Source organism: Arvicanthis niloticus, chromosome 8, assembly GCF_011762505.2.
Source record: "Arvicanthis niloticus isolate mArvNil1 chromosome 8, mArvNil1.pat.X, whole genome shotgun sequence".
In the NCBI taxonomy this organism is placed as follows: domain Eukaryota; kingdom Metazoa; phylum Chordata; class Mammalia; order Rodentia; family Muridae; genus Arvicanthis; species Arvicanthis niloticus.
This window is the reverse complement of record NC_047665.1, coordinates 10569468-10586661: the sequence shown is the minus strand read 5'-3', so window position 1 is coordinate 10586661 and position 17194 is coordinate 10569468. Positions and strand designations below refer to the sequence as shown.

Sequence of the window (17194 nt, the reverse complement as noted above, 5' to 3'; positions counted from 1 at the left end):
TGGAATTCTGGGGACTTTTTAGAGAGTATATAAATGGGGGGGGGGTTGTTGTTTGTTAGTTTGTTGCAATTTGTTCAGTAGTTGTTTGCAAAGAAGAAACAAGAAGAAGAGATTAGATCAAATTTGCCCCAAGGAACTCAGTGTTCCTCATCAGCAGGAAGTAATGTAACAATGCCACTCTCTTTCCAACCCTTGACCTTATTCAGGGATCTCTTTCCTCTCTCCCCTCTGTCTTTTCCTTTTATCAAATGTTAGGGGGTTGAAAGAAAGGGGATGGAGAAGGGTGAAAGGAAGAAGAACCCAAGTCGCCAAAGTCCAGCTACAAGATAGTACATACTCAAGAGATAGACTTCTTCTTTAAGACAATCAGCTCCTTAAAGTCAGGAATATTTTCAGCCTCTTGATTACGGGATCTATCATCTGGCCAGGAAAGATCTGCACATAGTAAATGAATAGTGAGTGTTAACCGATTGCATAACTCATTCCCTTTCACTCAGAACTAGAAGCTGGAAGCAAACCCAAATTCAGACTTTCAGAAAGCAGGTGGGCTTTGGGGGAGTAAGAAAGGACCTGGGGAGGTGTGGTGATTGGAACGAGAAGGCACCCAGAGCCTCATACATTTGCATGCTTGGAGTAGGAAGGTGACCACATGCTGAAACAGGGCTTAAAATGCAGTCCTAGTAGGAGCTTGGAAGACAGTCATACTGACAGCAATGTGGACTATGGAAGCAACCAGGTTAGAGATAATTCTTGTGATAATTTGGCAAAAATAAGAAACACAACAAACAAAAACATGGCTGCTTTCTGCTCTTCTTTGAAGAACCTGCCTGAAGCTTGAAGCTTTGAAGAGTTTGAAACTAACTTCATAGATTTTAATAAGCAGAGCAGAGTTCAAGAGAGTTTAGAATTGACTCTGTTGTGCGGTTATTAGAGGTTACTACTGGCAGCTCTACAATGAAAAGGAGCAAGTAGGGCAATGAATACAAAATGAGAGATTCTGGAGAAAAGCTTTGGGGTCAGGGCTTGTGCTAAAATGGATGAAGCCAGACGAGAAACGGAATAAAGGGCAAGGCGCCCTCAGGGCAAGACTCCATCCACCTGAGATTCTGGTTTGTAAAAAGGAAAGCTAGTGCCACAAAGGGAGTGACAATTCAAAGCTTATGCAAGTGTAATTCAAGGAGAGTTCAGGTTCCAACTCAAGCAGGCAGCAGAAGTTTGCAGCATCAACCATGTGGTTGTGGCTTCAGAGAAGGATGCAGGGACACTTGGTTTGTGAAGTCTTCATCTGTGTTTAAGGAAAAGCTGCATATAATAACCAATGAAAAAAGTCATGACTCTGGGGGAGCAAGGAGTGCTCCATGGTACCATTTGAAGGGAGGAAGGAAGGGAGAAATGACATTACAACCTCAAAAAGAAAGAACAAACACTGAGCTTCACAATTTCTTCTTGTTTAGCCCTAAGTTTATTACTTACTTACTGGGCAAATTCCTTCTCTTTAGTGCTGTTTTTTGAATGTGTGTGTGTGTGTGTGTGTGTGCCTGTGTGTGTGTGTGTGTGTGTGTGTGTGTGTGTGTGTGTTTGCCTATGTAAGAATACCTGTTAGAGATTATTTAATCTGGATGGGGGTTTATACCCCACCTTAGACCCTTTAGTGCCCAGATAAAAGACACATGCAACCTTTATATTTACAATAAGCCTTAATCAGCACAGGAACTAGGCAGGTATCTACCCTGTACACTATTGGAATCTACTTTCCTATCAGTAGCCCAGAATTATTACTTACTACTTACTATGTTTCATCTGGGCTGTCTTAACTCCAATTTGGTCAGCCCTCGGGGCCATGTTTTCATGATTCACCTAACCCATGGTGGCTCCTCCTTTTTCCTCCTGCACCTTATTATTCTCCTTGTGGTTCTCCTTCATCCCCAAGCCCAGGAAACCTAAACTCCACCTCTGTCCCTTCTGCCAAGCTATTGGCTGTTGGCATCTCTAACAATCAGAAATAACTTGGTGGTTGGGTCACTTGAGTCTATGTGCAGACTCCAAGTCTTAGGGGCCTGCACTTAACATTACATACAATACACAGTAAAAGACTAAACCCAAACAATTTCTCTTTTTAGTCCGATAAAAAGTTCCTTTCCACACAGATATAAATTAAATACACTTAGGAAAATTATGCAAATTATAAGATATGATATACACTTGTAATGTCCAGTCTATTATATTTGGCAGTTTGGGTATTTTATCATCTATCCTAACTTAATAAGTTTACAATTCTGTACCTCAATCATCTTTAATTTTAACTTGTATTACCATCTGAAAATCATCTTTTAGACCTAGAACATTTAAAATCCTAAACAACGTAAGTTTCATTGTGAGACTATAACTATCTAGTCTTCAGTCGTGTCAGAGATTTGAGAAGGAATAAATATATTTGTGTATGTAGGAACTCAGCTTTCAAAATTTAAATAATTGGCAGAGACAGCTGACTACCCGGACAGTCCAACATTTCTTATAATGTTGGATCATCTACCTTCAGCCTTCTGGCCCAGAACATTGGACAGGAATCGTGAAGAACTAGCTTACCCTCTCTTGGCAGAGCTTAGCAACCTACTATCCTGTATCTGGTTTTGGACAGCATTCTGTCTGCAGGTAAAATGAAGGCATTTGTCACCCAGCGACTAGCTTGGCACAATTGAAGCAACTCCACATGGAGATATTGGTGTGTATCACCTTCTTTGAAGTGGGTTGGGTATACTGTCAGGAGCAGGCATGTCTTGTAGACACAAAATCTTTTAGCAATGAATAAACCCTTAAATGCCATAGTCTGTGGATCACTGACACTTTTGAAGACTATCTATATATAGCATAACAGAATTGCCAAACATTATTTTTTAGCTATTTACTATTTGAATAACCTTGAAGACATTTTATTGTAATTAAATTAGAATCTGACATGACCATGAGTTTGACCATCTATTAACTCGTATTAATTATCCTAAACAGTTTGTAGTAGCAGCTATTAAAAGCACTGGAATGAAGTCTTGTATTCTAAATGAGTTGCACAGGCACAATGCCCATCTAAAAGCAACAAATTTAATTAAAAATTTTGTATCAGTATACAAAGATTTATACCAATGAAAACATTAAACCTGTATCAATATACAAATTATGTATCAATGTAAGAAAAATAACCTCAATTCTGCATCAAAATATAAAGCTCTCTATCAATGTAAGATTGTGGCTAAAATACTGCTTTTGTTTCAGAGCAGATTTAACAATCCATCCCTATTTGTGGGATATTACTATATCCAAATTTTTATTTTCAACTCTCATCCCTTTACCTAAGAAAGGAAGAAGGGTAGAGAAGATGAAAGGTAAAAAATCCCTGAGTCTAAGCTCTTTGTTTAGTTTTCTCCCTGTCCAATAATATAATTATTTGTAAACTATCCCATAAAATGACAACATACATAGAATTCATAAAATAACTAAAACTTCCGGGTTTGGGACAATGGTCTTTAATTGTTTCCTGCTTAACTGAGGCAAAGAATTCCTAAACCAAAAGGCAACTGAACAAATGGTTAAGTCAAACAAAGCAAGCTGGCATTATCTGTTGTCCAGTCTTTATGTGTTGAGAATGTTCAGGGCTTAGCTGAAGTCCTGACTGAGAGAGTCTGAAAGGCTGGATGAACTGAGTCAACCGGGATCAGCAGCCATGTCTGAAGCTGTTCTTGAAGCAGGTCTCCGGAAACAGCATGAGTTGAGGCAGGGTCAGGCAGGGAGCTGCAACAGCAGGTCATTTCAGCATCCCCGAGGGGGAATCTTGTCCTCTTGGTGTTTCATTCTGTATATATACATCTTATAACCAGTATTTAATTCTACAAAAATTTTTCTATGGATTGTGCAAGGTGCACAGATCAGGTAAGGATGAAGTTGTGCTCCTTGTTTGAGCAGGTGAAAGACAACATTTTTATGAGTTAGTTTGATCAATAAACAAATTTTAATAACATCCACTGGCTATTTATAGTTGAAGTTTTGGCTAGAAAAAATTTTAAAGGTTTTTATTATATATAAGTACACTGTAGCTGTCTTCAGACACCCCATAAGAGGGCATCAGATCTCATTATGGATGGTTGCGAGCCACCATATGGTTGCTGGGATTTGAACTCATGACCTCCGGAAGAACAGTCAGTGCTCTTAACCTCTGAGCCATCTCACCAGCCCAAATTTTTTATATTTCAGTCAGTTTCAGGGCTGTTCCCACTTAACGTAACAATGCATGCCTTTGTCTTGTAAGCATTGAGATCAAAGGCCTGGATTTATAGATTCATCCATGTATTCTTAAAACATATCAATTTTCATTTACTTCCTTCTATCCTTAAAAAACATGCATATCAATTTCCATTATTTTTCTTTCTTTGGAGATTAATATCCTATAAACAAATATACTTAAAGCCCCTTTCTCTTTATAGACATTAAATAAATATTCTTTTCTATATTTAACATTTCAATTCCCTTCTATTTACTGTATCAGCCTAATTTTAGGCCAACATATATGTGTTATGGACTAGGCTAAGCAGCCCCAAGATTCCTGTTGAGTTCTTGTTAAAAGAATGCAGTTGCGCTCCGCGGCCTCCGGCTCGGCTGCAAGCCAACCGCAGCTGCAGGCCATGGTGGCTCTGGATAACCCAGAAGGCGGCCCGGAGGCTACCCCGAGCGAGGGGACCAGGCTGTCGCTCCCTGGCTGCCTCCCGGCGCTCAGCGGCTCACAGGTGAAGAGGGTCTCAGCAACCAGGCGCAAACAACATTTTATCAACCAAGCCGTGCGGAATTCAGACCTGGTGCTCAAAGCCAAGTGACGGAAGAGTCTGCAGCATATGGAGAACACCCAGTACCTCCTAACCTAACGCTGCTGGAGACAGCTGGGGGGCCCTCCAGGGGTGGAAGATGGGGACCTGACTCCTCCTGCAGCACCTGGCATCTTCGCAGAGGCCTGCAGCAATGCCACCTATGTAGAGGTCTGGAATGATTTTATGAACCGCTCGGGAGAAGAGCAAGAGCGAGTGCTCCGTTACCTGGAGGATGAGGGCCAGGGCAAGCGGAGATGTGGGCCTGGCCGCAGCGAGGACCGGTGGAGAGAGGACCCTGTCTTCACACACCACGAGAACCTGGACAAGCTTCGTCTCAAGGGCTCATTTTATGCTTTTTTTTTTTTTGTGATGTGTGTATCTTGTTCCCAGCTCCCTGGGCTGTGCCTGCCTTTTAGTTCCCTCTCCTTATACCAGGGGTCCAGGACTTCCAGCCAGAAGCCTCTGACCTTGTGTACCTTGTCTCCTCTCCTGTCCCCTCTGCTGCCCGGCATAGCTGTGGTCACTGCAGAACCCTTACATGTTTAGCAGGCCTGGCCCGACTCCCTTCCCTTTCTGTGTGATTCTTTGTGCTTAGGGGAAAGGGACACTTAATAAAGCCTTGGTGCTCGGAAAAAAAAGAAAGAAAAAAAGAATGCAGTTGCTTATAATAGCATTGACAACTTACATTTCCATTTCTTCCTTCTTAAAGATTTAATGCAATTTCCATGTATTATTCCTTTCTTCAGAGATTAATACTTCTGTGGATGAATATACCTATATTGAAACCCATTCCTTAAGATAGCACTGATGTCTTACATTTCCACTTATTCACTGTAATATTTTGATTGCAGGGGGCACGTAGCCTTGCTTTCTGGAAAACCTTTTGAGTAGGCGGCCTTTGCCTATTTTATTGCACAGCAGGAGCCTTGAACATATGCACAGTTATGCTGCATCTCCAAGGCAGCAGAGCAGCATTTGAGAAGACCTCAGGCTGGAGTCAGAGCCTGCTGCTTAGTGTGTTTGGTTCAGTTTGGGGGGCACAGCTGTGTCTTAGCTTACACTATAAACCCCAGAATCATGTGAACAAATTAGCACTTTGGTTTTTCTAGTCTAGAAACCCTCGGTGGATTGGGGAAAAAAAAAAAACCACTCAACTACGAAACCAATTCTCCCTGACTCCTAATCTTAAAGGGACAGTGTGTTTGTGTTTCCATTTGGGAATCTGACATTTTTAAATTGAGATTTGCCCCACATTGGGTGCCAGTATGTTGTAGAAATCATGGATTACAATTATTGGACTAAAGAAAAAAAGGAATATTGTTGAAGTTTTGTCTTTTACTGTGTATTTTAAATGTGAGTCCCCAAGACATGGAATCTGCACGAAGACTCACATGACCCTTTCCCCAAGTTATGGTTAAATAGAGATGCCAATAGCTGGGCAGAAGAGACATAGAGGTGGGATTTAGGTTTTCCCAGTTTGGGGGTTGGAGGAGAACCACAAGTAGAAGGTGGTGCAGGAGAAGGAAGGGGAAGCTGCCATAAGTTAGGAGATCCATAAAGCATGGCCCTGAGGCATGGTCAATTGGAGTTAAGAGCAGCTCAGAATAAACATAGTAAGAATAAGTAATAACTTGTGGTTATCTATAGAAAAGTAGATTCTAATAGCCTAGAGGGTTGATATCTGTCTAGCTCTTGTGCTAATTAAGTCTTATTGTAAATATGACAGCTGTGTCTTTTTTCCAGGAACTAAAGGGTGAAATATAGGATGGAAGCCTGGGAGGGGATTAAATTTTTTTACAACATATACATGGGTACACAGGTGTGTATTGAGGTCAGGGGTCAATGTTGGGTGTCCTCTTCAGTCACTCTCTACCTTGTGTTCGGGCACAGGCTGTCTCACTGAACTCTGGGCCTTGCTAACTTGTTTTGACTTGTTGTTCATCAAGCCCAAGGAATCTATCTGCCTGTGTCTCCTGTTCCACCTCTTGAGTTACAGGTGTATCCCCTCAACCCTCCTCAGGTGTCATCCCCTCCTTTCCCTTGGGATTAATGCTGGCACAATATGTGTGTCCAAAGACCACCAGGCTTTGAGTGACACTGAGAATTCCTAGCTCTGGCTTTTCTACCAGCTCAGTTTATAGAATTCAAGAGGCAGGAACATGCAGATTATTAGATATGTTAGACAACCTTCTGTGCTTTCTGGGTTTGTTTCGAGGCACTGAAAAGATAAAGGTCTCCTCTAGCCTGTGGTGGAGAGCCAAGGCGGAGGACACTGAGTCCGCAGTCTGTACCGGGAGGGCAGAGGCTGTACCTACATGGGAACTTTTAGGGCATCCTCATGTTGCATGGCCTCCTACCTTGGCTCTAAACCTATTTTCCACCACCCTCCATAGGCTCATTCATGCCTCAAATCAGATGGGTATTATAGATAGACTGGACCTGAAGGAATGGCAAATGACCAAGGGTCATGAAACCCTCAGCAGACCCTCTGTAGCTTCCACCTTCATGTACAGATGTGGTTCTGTAATAGCCACCACTCTGGAGTTGAAGGCAGACGTTAGACAGTGTGAGCACTGCTTCGTCACCCAGGAATGGCCTGGAGGACTCAGCTTGTTGACAGCCTCCGTCGGGGTGAGTAGGGGTTCCTAGGACTGGAGTCCTTAGTTTCTTAGCAGGATATCCAAAGATCATGTGATTCTCCTGCTTTGAACTCAAGGCTATCTCATGACCACCATCCTCCCTGTCCCCTACTTTGTGATTTGCAAAGGCACTGGGCTCTCTGATGGTTCTGTGAATGCACCCACACGGCCTACACAAAAGTCAGACTAGAGCAGATCAGAAGACATGGCAAAGTGGCCCCTAGGGTGGGGGATGACTTGCTCAACCCCTGAATTCAAAAGACTTCCTAACTCTTGTGATGGAACTGGAGATGGTGAGACTTCAAATGTCACTGACCCCTCCCTGTGTAGCTTTCTTTTCTCCAGAAGCAGATGCAGATGTTTCCTGTGGTCTAGCACTGCAGACACAACCTCCAGAGTAAACAGGCATTCAAGGAAGTGATGCCTACCTTGGAAAACAGAGTCCTTCGCATTCAGAGACCATATATATATTAATGGAGACATTTCCTATCAGGGTAGGTATGGGAAAGCTTTTGCTTTTCTAGATAGTTCACTTCTGTAGAGACAGTGCCGGGGACAGTGAACAGAGGTGCCTGGGACATGTGGTGGCTGGATCCTGTGCTGACAGGTGTTAGCTCTGGTCATAGCCTTTCTGGACAGCTGTGACTGACTATGATAGTCCATCCATTTGTCTGTGGCAGGTTGGCTGTATACCATGAGATTATGTCCATGTGCTTTGTTTCTTTCTGCAATGGCACGCCTGTGGAGGCAGACATGCCTACCCACAGAAGCTTGGGGTGGTTCTTTGTGCAAACTTTTCTTTGAGGCAGTACTGGCAGGGCCAACTCCCACTTTCTCCTGTAGATTAGGCCTGACAGAGGGCATCAGGTCTTGAGCCTCAGCCACCTGTGGGCCTGTGAATACCCTGCGCATGACTGAGCCTTGACTTTGGGGAGTGGCTGAGGAGGCCTTGACTTTTTGCAGGGAGTTCTCATGAACTTGGCTTTTGGTGGTTATAACTGACATAAAGTTTTTCATAAAGTTTTTTATGTTGTTTCCCAATGTCTTTTCTGTAAGAGGGGAGGAATTGCCTTCATGAGTATCTGACCTGTAGGCTTGGGCAGGCCTCATCTCTGAGAGGTATATGTCCTTTTTGAAACCCCTACACTCTTTTTTGTCAGTTGGACTAAAGATATGGCTAGTCCATGGTTTTTCAGATTTGGGATTCTTGGGGACACTCCTTCCTCTTGACAAGAAAGGGTACATGTCCTTGGAGGATGTATTGCTGGTAGTAGACACAGTTTTGCAGCTAGTTTGAGAGGCCCGGGAGGCTAGGATATCTGTAGCCAGCAGGACCTCTGGGGAACAGTCTTGAAAGAACATGCCAGTGGTACAGTCCTGCAGGATGATGCCAGTAGCTGACTCCTCTGAATCCTGGGAAATGGTTCTGGAAGGGGATTGTCTTTCGCTGGTTTGCAGGGATTCTATATCATTCAGATGTCCATTGTTAGTTTGAGAGTTTGTCAACTCCCTGGTTTCTGTGTCGAGTGCCCAGTCACAGGACCACTCTTCCTCCAGCTCCCTTGTGTCTGTGTTAGTTGCTGACTGGAAGGCCATAATGAGCTCCTGAACTGACAGCCCATGGGAGAGATCTATGGCCACGCCCTTCCTCTTCTGTGGCTCACACCCACTCTTGACTAGGTTTGAACCTGGCTCTGGGTTGTCATTCCAAGTTCCTAGAACTATATCGCTGTGCCAGTCTCTACCCACAAGGCTGTGTGTGGTGCACAAGGAAGTCACACTGTCCTTCTGGGCAGTTGAAGGGGCCTCAGAGGGCCACAGGTTGTCATTAGATGGAATGAGGGCAGACAGAGGGGTCTGTGTATGGGAAGCTGTTTTTTTTATCAGATCCTCTTCTGAACCTTTTTGAAAAGATTCTCCCGGGACACTAGCTATTTTGACAATGGAGTTATTTCTAGAATTCCAACAAGTCTGAGAGGGAGTTGAGGGTTGTGGAAATGGCAAAGCTACAGGCTTGTTCATGTTGAAAAGTTGTATGGTCTTGAGGCCTTTGAGGGGCAAGGCCCATCTGTGCCTCACCAGGCGTCTTGTAAGATGTGTTTCCAGCACCTGCTGAGCACCAGGATCTAGGAAGGAAAGCCCAGGAGAAGTGTCCTTGAAGGTGGACCCATCATTCAGGGATGTCTGCTTCTGAGTTTCCACATTTGTTTCTGGGTTTTCAAAATTTGTCTCTGAGTTTTCCATATGTGTCTCTGAGTTTTCCATATGTGTCTCTGAGTTTTCCATATGTGTCTCTGAGTTTTCCGTATGTGTCTCTGAGTTTTCTGTATGTGTCTCTGAGTTTTCAGGAAGGACCACTGCATGGCCCACAGGAATTCCAGGACAAGTGCCCACAGGCACTGTACTGTCATCGTAACAGCCCCAGTCGCTGCTGAAGTGGTTTCTCAGTAAGCCTTGTAGCTGCTCTTCTCCTGGTCCCTCTGGCTGGGGACTTGGTGAGTCACTACTTGGTTGTTTCACACAGCAGTTTTCCACCTCTGTCTCAGACATCACCTCTAGAATATTGCCTAGGGACCCCTCTGTGATCCTGTGGGACTCTCTTAGAGATCCTTCTAGACAGTTTGTCAGATACCTGCATGGGTCCTTCTCTATTTGGAATATCTCTGGACTCTTTGATGAGACCCTCTGTGGATGCTGGCTGCTTTTATCTGCCAGTGCGGAGGAACATGATATTCCTTGGTTATCTTCTGCATGGCCCATCCCTGGGCGTTTGCCTTCAGACTTTATCGGATCGGGAGACAGCTGGGTCTTATGGCCCGCGTGTTTCCCACAACTGTTGTTTAAGTGTTGTTCCAGCTGCCCCCTGGGCTCAGTGTTAGTGAACTCCTCCAGGAGGTTGGGAACAGACCCCTGTCCCTGGGAAGCCAAACTGTCAGAAGTGAGTTGATTAAAGATTTCCTGTGACTTTTTAACCATGTCAGGTAAATCACTCCTGCTTTCTTGGTACTTCTTCAAAAGGTATCTCTCTAGGCGTTGAACAGCAAATGGAATCGTAGATTGGGATCTTGAAGCTGTGGGGCAAGAAGCTCCATGATCATCCTTAGTTGGAGGTGGGTGGGGTGGTGGGCTAGGGATAGAGGGTGGGTCATAGGCCTGGGTTTTGATTCCAGACACTGGTGGAGAAGAGGGCCAGGATAGGTTTGCAGTCAAAGGAGGAGATTCAGCCACATGTTGAAGCAAGGGCGTTGGAGAGAGGAGCTGTTGAGTTACAGCCCTCTCGACTTGTGTTAAGTTGTAAGTAGAGAGTCCATTGAATAACATGGAAGGGGGATCTAATGGAGAGGCTGCCATGCTGACAGTAGTCATAAGGGACTCACTGTGGAGAACAGGGAGGCCCCAGAAAAACTGCCTATAGTCCTGCCGTAAGTTGTTCCCTAAGACCTTCTGGAACAAGAGCTGCTGATGACCTGACAATGGCTCTGGCTTGCAGGTAATGGCCTGCTCCCTGCTCCATGACTGTACCCTATCACCTACAGAGCTCAAGGCACGGTCAGAGCTTTCTTTCCCTTTCCCTTCCCAAAGTTTCAGTTCGACCCTCTTGCTAATCTGCAGTTCCAGCATCTTCTGCACATCAGGGTTGATGAAAGCAGGTTCTCCAGCCTCAATCTGCCTGTATCTTGGGCCTGTGCAGAAGGAGGCCTCTTGGAAGCTGAGAAGGAGATCCTCTTGCAGGGTCTCACCATGCCATGAGTTGGAGTGACAACAGGTTCTGGCAGCTCCCTTGTACCAGGAAAGTCTTGAGATAAGCCTATTTGAATGCTCATGGCCTGGGGTGATTGGGATGGGAGAAGGCAAGCCTGGCAGAGGTATGCTGTGTGAGGTCACCAGTTGTGTTTTCCAGCCACATTGAGGAGGAGGAAGAGAAGGAGGAGGAGGAAGAGAAGGAGGAGGAGGAAGAGAAGGAGGAGGAGGAGGAGGAGAAAGAAGAAGAGGGGGTGGTGGAGGAGGAAGAAGAGAAGGAGGAAGAGGAGAAGGAAGAGGAGGAAGAAGAGGAGGAGGAGAAGAAAAAATGCTAGGATCTGTCTGGGATAGAGAGCAGGGCCCTGGATCTGGAGGACGGGATGGGGAGGGTGGTCCACATGGTGCTGGTGAAGGATGCATTTCAGGAATCAAGGTCACTGGTGGCCTAGAGGCACACATAAGTGATTGTGATTCCTTAGAAGCCAGGGAATTTAGCAGGACAGGTGACAAGGTCAAATCTTTGGGCAGCAGGTCTTCCTTGAGCAGAGGCAAGGAGGCCACTAGAGGCAAGTTGGTAGCTGTAGACTGCTGTGTGAAATGCCTAGGCGGCTGGTGGTTCTTCACAGCTTCTGGTTTAGACACTTGAGCTGAGGTTTCTCTTCGTAAGAGCTGGCAAAAGCTGATGGTGTCAGTCAGCTTTCCCAGCATGCTGCAGGAGACAGGACATAAGGTTGCAGCTTGGAGCCCATGGGAGCAGGAGGCTGGGCAGGCTGAGTAGGAAAGGCCCCTTGCAGCTCATCCCAGCCACAATTCCACACTCTGACTTGCACCAGGCCTTGTTCTCTCAAACAGTAGGGCAGAGCTCTCACCCCACCCATCCAGAGGGCCCCCCAGCCCCATGATCAGCCTGTGCCCTGGTCAGGAGTGATCACATCACAGGAAATGGGAGTGAGGAGCCAGAAAGCACGGGAGACTTCTCACCTCTGCAGAAGTGAAAGCAGAAACTTGTCTTTCTTCCTGCTGTAGAGTCTGTAAGCTAGAAATACAGACCAGGTTATGGTGGGTAAAGGAGGGACCTGAGATCTTACCACAGCCTGAATGAAACGTCCCTTCAGTGCAAATGATAAATTAAACAGGAGCTCGGGCATCCCTGAACAAGGCCACAGGCCCCAAAGCACCGAGTGCAGGGCACATGTGGGACAGGACCATGCCATGGACCAGAAGCTTCCACTCCCACTGAGCTCCATGGGCTTCATAATGTCCCTGTGGAGGTGAGGGAAGGACCAGTGTTCTGAAAGAGGAAAATGTCTTTGAGAAGTGAAACAGCCAATTTGCCTGCAAATCCAGGCAACATTGGCCCACTCCTACCCACACCACCCTCTTGGCAGCACCCAACCATGGCTGTCCACAGCTTCATTCTGAGCACAGAACCTGGGCAATGCCTTCAATGCTGGTTCCTTCTCAGGAGCAGCATCGTCAGGATTCTGCAACTCATTTGGTGTTATCACCGGGGGACGGGGATGAAGTCATCTCTCCAGGGGAAGGAAGGCGCCTACCTTTCAAGGTCCTGATTTTCTTCCTGGCCTTGTTTTGGTTTCTCTTCACCACCTGACAGAGACAGACAACACCTGCAGCCCCATTTACTCACCTATGATGTGGGTAAGTGTGCGTGTGTTTTTTTTCTCTTGAAAACCCCAAATGTGGACTGTCTGAGATCCACCATGGATGTCATGGGTGAGTGTTCTCAACAACCAGAAGGTCATCTCTGAACTTCCAGGTCGTTTCCTGAGGCCAGAGGTGACTCAAGTCCTGATCTCGTATCATGGAACTCATCCTCCTCCACAGGAGCGCAGCTGACCAAGAAAATGTCATGTTAACATGAGTGTTAGGAGGGGGACAGAGGAACAGAACTTTTCCTTTTTTAGTGGTGCCTTTCCATCCCAGGTAAATGGTTACCTGACCACCGAGACACAGTGCTTTTTCCTGATCTAGGAGGTCTGAGAGCAGGCATCATGGAGCCTATGGTCCCCTCTGTCCTACCTGTGAGTTCTCAAGCAAAGGGGGTTCCTCTGTCTGTTGAGACGCCCTGTCAGCCACCTGCCTATTCGAGTTGGAAAGTGGTGCCTTAGTAGAGAAGTCTCTTTAGTTTGGGGCTAAGGCATTCTTACCTGTTTGTTGTTAGTGGTTGTCTCTAGTGCAGGTGGGGGTGAGGTAAATCGGAAGAAGTATATTAAAATGTGGAATAGCCCCAGTCCACACACAAAGGCAAAGACCATGTCCATTGCCCACATAGTAAAGCTGAGACTTATCCATGGGTTTGGAAGAGGTGGAAGTTCCTCATCTGTAGCATAGTCCTGTCCTACATGTGCCTGGCACTCCATGAAGTTAGGTGTGTGGCCTTGTTCCTGAATTCCTAAGCTCCTGTTTTAACTTAAAGAGTATTTCCTTCAGGTTGCAGTAGGGAGTGAAGGAAGGTTCTCCATCTGAATCACACTGTTGGTCTCAGGCAACTGAACTCTGAGAGTTCTCTCTGGGAGTTGGCAGCTGGGCCCAGGCCTGCATCATAGAGCTCCTGGAGCCCTGTCACAAAGGGCTCCTGAGGGCGGGGGAGGGGTCATAGGAAGAGGTGACTAAACAATCTCCCCATCCTCCAACTTCCGTCCTCCAGAGCTGTTCACAGCTCTGCTTCCAATTCCACCTGCACACCCTGTCAAAAATAGTCTTGCCCACTTTCTGTTTCTGGCCGCTGTCCCAAGAGAAGGGCTTGTCTACATTCTGTGGGCTTTTGAAACCTCAAAGATACCGCCCGCCCACCGTGACATGCCTCCTCCAAAAGGCCACACCTTCTAATCCTTCCCAAACAGTTCCACCAACTGGAACTAAACATTCAGACAGAAGAGCCTTTAGGGGTTTATTCAAACCACCACATTCCCCTCTTTGGCCCTCCATAGGCTTGTAGCCATATCATAAAAGTAAAATGCACTAGTATTGTGGAAATTAAGTCCTGGCCTGTGTTTCTACCACACCTTTGGTATGTAAGTTGCCAGATAAAAGACACACAGTTTTTTTTTTTTTTTTTTTTGAGGTTTCAGTATTTTATTCAAGTTTTATTTTAAGTGATGTTAATTATAGCATTTAAAGGGGAGGAGCTAATTCCACACAAAATGGAAGACTCTATAATGTACCCGTTAAACTGCTAGAAAATAGTGGTGAGGCTACAAGAGGAGTCAGTTGAGATCCCTAGTGTTGTCAGGGTGTGACCACAATCACCTGCCCAGCTCAGAGCCGGAGAACCGGGAACCTATTTCATACTCTGGTATGAAATGGCAAAAAAAAAAAAAAGGAAAGAAAAGAAAGAAATAAAACCACACCACAACACAAGGAAGAATTAAGTCCTGAATGACTGGCTCCATCATGGCCACCCTCTCCACTCTAAAATGGCACAAAAGAAATAGCTAATCACACCCTAAAGACTACTTTTGGTGTAAAACAGGCCATTGATGAGCTAGGATGGGAACAGGGCATGATGGGAACAGGGTGTGACGATCTGTCTAAAAACATCCCTTTCACGCACGTGTGTACATGCTTCCGAGCAGATAGGATTGGGACACCAGGGTTCGATGCTCGGGAAGTCACAATTTCATCTGGGGACTGGGTTCAGATTTACAAAGGACCCACACATTCCCACCTTCCACATGCAGCCTGGCATCTCTAGAGGGGCTCCTCCCCATCCCATGCCTACAGCTAAAACGGACCCTTTCTGGAATGGGGTTTCTGCTGTACCTCTGAAATGGTAAACACCTTAAAGCCGAGCCATCCTTAGCCTGGAGGGTCTAACGTGGTATTTATCCACTCTAGCATCCCCAACATACAACATTAAAAGGTACACTAAATTCTGAAGGTAGCTATGCTGCAGAATAGTTTAAAATTGAACGATTGTACAATCTTCATTTATGCTTGAAATTCCAGTCTTAAACCAAGCTTGTGTCTGCCCGCCTTGACATTCTTGCCATCCAGCAGGGCCGACAGCATCAGTTTGATACCTGGTTTTAGGGTCTCCGTGTACCCTAAGGCAATCAGGCTGGAGTTGTTCACTTTGGCCAAAAAGCAGGCATCAGGGTCAACCTGATACTTGGCTGCTATTCCAAAGCGAGTGTTATTGTTTCCTGCAGTCCAGGCGAGATTGACAGCAGTCTCCAACTTCCTGTTCACCTTCTGGTAAATGGAGCCACCAAACTCTGTCCCATCATTCACGTTAGTATGAAGCTGGAATTTGTCTGTCTTGTAGCCAACTGCAAAGTTGCTCTGGGTCACTCGGGACTTCGAGGTCTCAAAATTCATCTGGTAGCCAGCCAGCCAACCCTCATAGCCAAGCACCAGAGCGCCCCGGATTGAGGGTCCAGCAATGTCAAAGTCCACATCACAGCCCAGGTTGATATGCTCTCTCTTGTACCCTGTCTTGATTTTAGCATTTTTTTCCCCAGTGTTAGGTGAGAAAGATGAGTCAAAGGTCAGCTTCAGTCCACGAGCAAGCTGGTCTTTCATGGTGATCTCAATGCCTAGGGTGTTGTCTGTGTTCCATTTCTCTGTAAATGTTAGCCCATACTCAGTCCATCTGTACTTGGTTTCCAGACTGCCGTTCACTTTGGTGGTTTCTGTGTTGGCAGAACCTGAGCTGGTAAATTCCAGTCCATTCTCAGACTTCGTTTTCAAATCAAGTTTTATTAAGCCAAAGCCTTGGTGAAGACATCCCTGGCAGACTTGCCAAGATCAGCGTATGTGGGCAGCACAGCCATGTTCTCTGAGGCGGTGTTGGCGGGAGCAGCGGCAGCTATGGCGGGGGTTGTGGCAAGGATGACACACAGTTTTTAAATTTGCGATAAGCTGTAAAAAACACGAGCTGGGCAGATGCCTGCCCTCCATGCTGTTAGAGTAGAATCTACTTTCTTATCAATAATCCCGAGTTATTACTATATACTATGTTTCATCTGGGCTACTCTTAACTCCAATTGGCCAGTCCTCAGGGCCACATTCTTATGGGTCACGGTGGCTTCTCCCTCTGACTCCTGCACTCTTCTTTCCCTCATGGTCCTCCTCCAACCCCAAGCCTGAGAAACCTAAACTGTTGGCTGTTAGCATCTTTATTTACCAATCAGAAATAACATGGGGCTAGGATTCACTCAGCACCTTAGGTCTTACCGGCAGATTCATCTCTGGGACAAATCTTGGGGTCCCCAAATTAACGTTAGAATACAAGCAGTATTAGGCCAACCAACTACACACTTAGTCAAACTTCAAAAGTCCCCATAGTCTTTCACAGTCTCACTGTTTTTTCAAAGTCCAAAGTCTCTTCTGAGACTCAAGACAATCTCTTAATTGTAACCCTTATAAAAACAAAATTACATATTTTATCATGCAGTGGCACAGAGTATATATTTCTATTCAAAAATGGAGGAAAGTGGGCATATAGTAAGGAAATACTGGATCAAAGTAAGACCAAAACCTAGAGCCTGGCAAACTCCTAACTGCATGTCTGATGTCAAAGGGCTCTTAAGATCTCCCACTCCTTCCAGCTTTGTTGACTGCAACACAGTTCTCTCTCTTGGGTTGATTCTGCACCCTGCCTGCATCTCTCCAGGGGCAACTATCTCATGATTCTGGTCTTCAACTCTTGTGGTCCCCAACACAATCCAGGCATAAGCCTCACAGCTTCATGCAATGGCCTCTCTGGGCCTTCATGCAGGGACGTCCCTGTCACAGGCAGGCCTGGCTTCAACAGTTTTCTTTAACCCCAGAGGATGATTCCACAGCCCCTTTACTCATGTATGCTTCGTGATTTACATCAAGAACTACATGGCCAGTGCTGCCAGGTTCTTCTGCCTGCTTAGGATGAAACCAGGACCCTTCTTGAATTTCACTTATATAAGCTTCAGTTTACTGTTGCTCTTTGAAATAGGCAATTTG

General features: G+C 45.7%; 2 pseudogenes; one reads left to right on the top strand and one right to left on the bottom strand.

The window, feature by feature from the left end:
* The first annotated feature begins 4598 nt into the window (after positions 1 to 4598).
* On the top strand, positions 4599 to 5402 carry LOC117713994 (R3H domain-containing protein 4 pseudogene; annotated as a pseudogene).
* A 9779-nt stretch (positions 5403 to 15181) lies between these two features.
* Positions 15182 to 16026, bottom strand: LOC117713874 (non-selective voltage-gated ion channel VDAC1 pseudogene; annotated as a pseudogene).
* Between the last annotated feature and the right edge of the window lie 1168 nt (positions 16027 to 17194).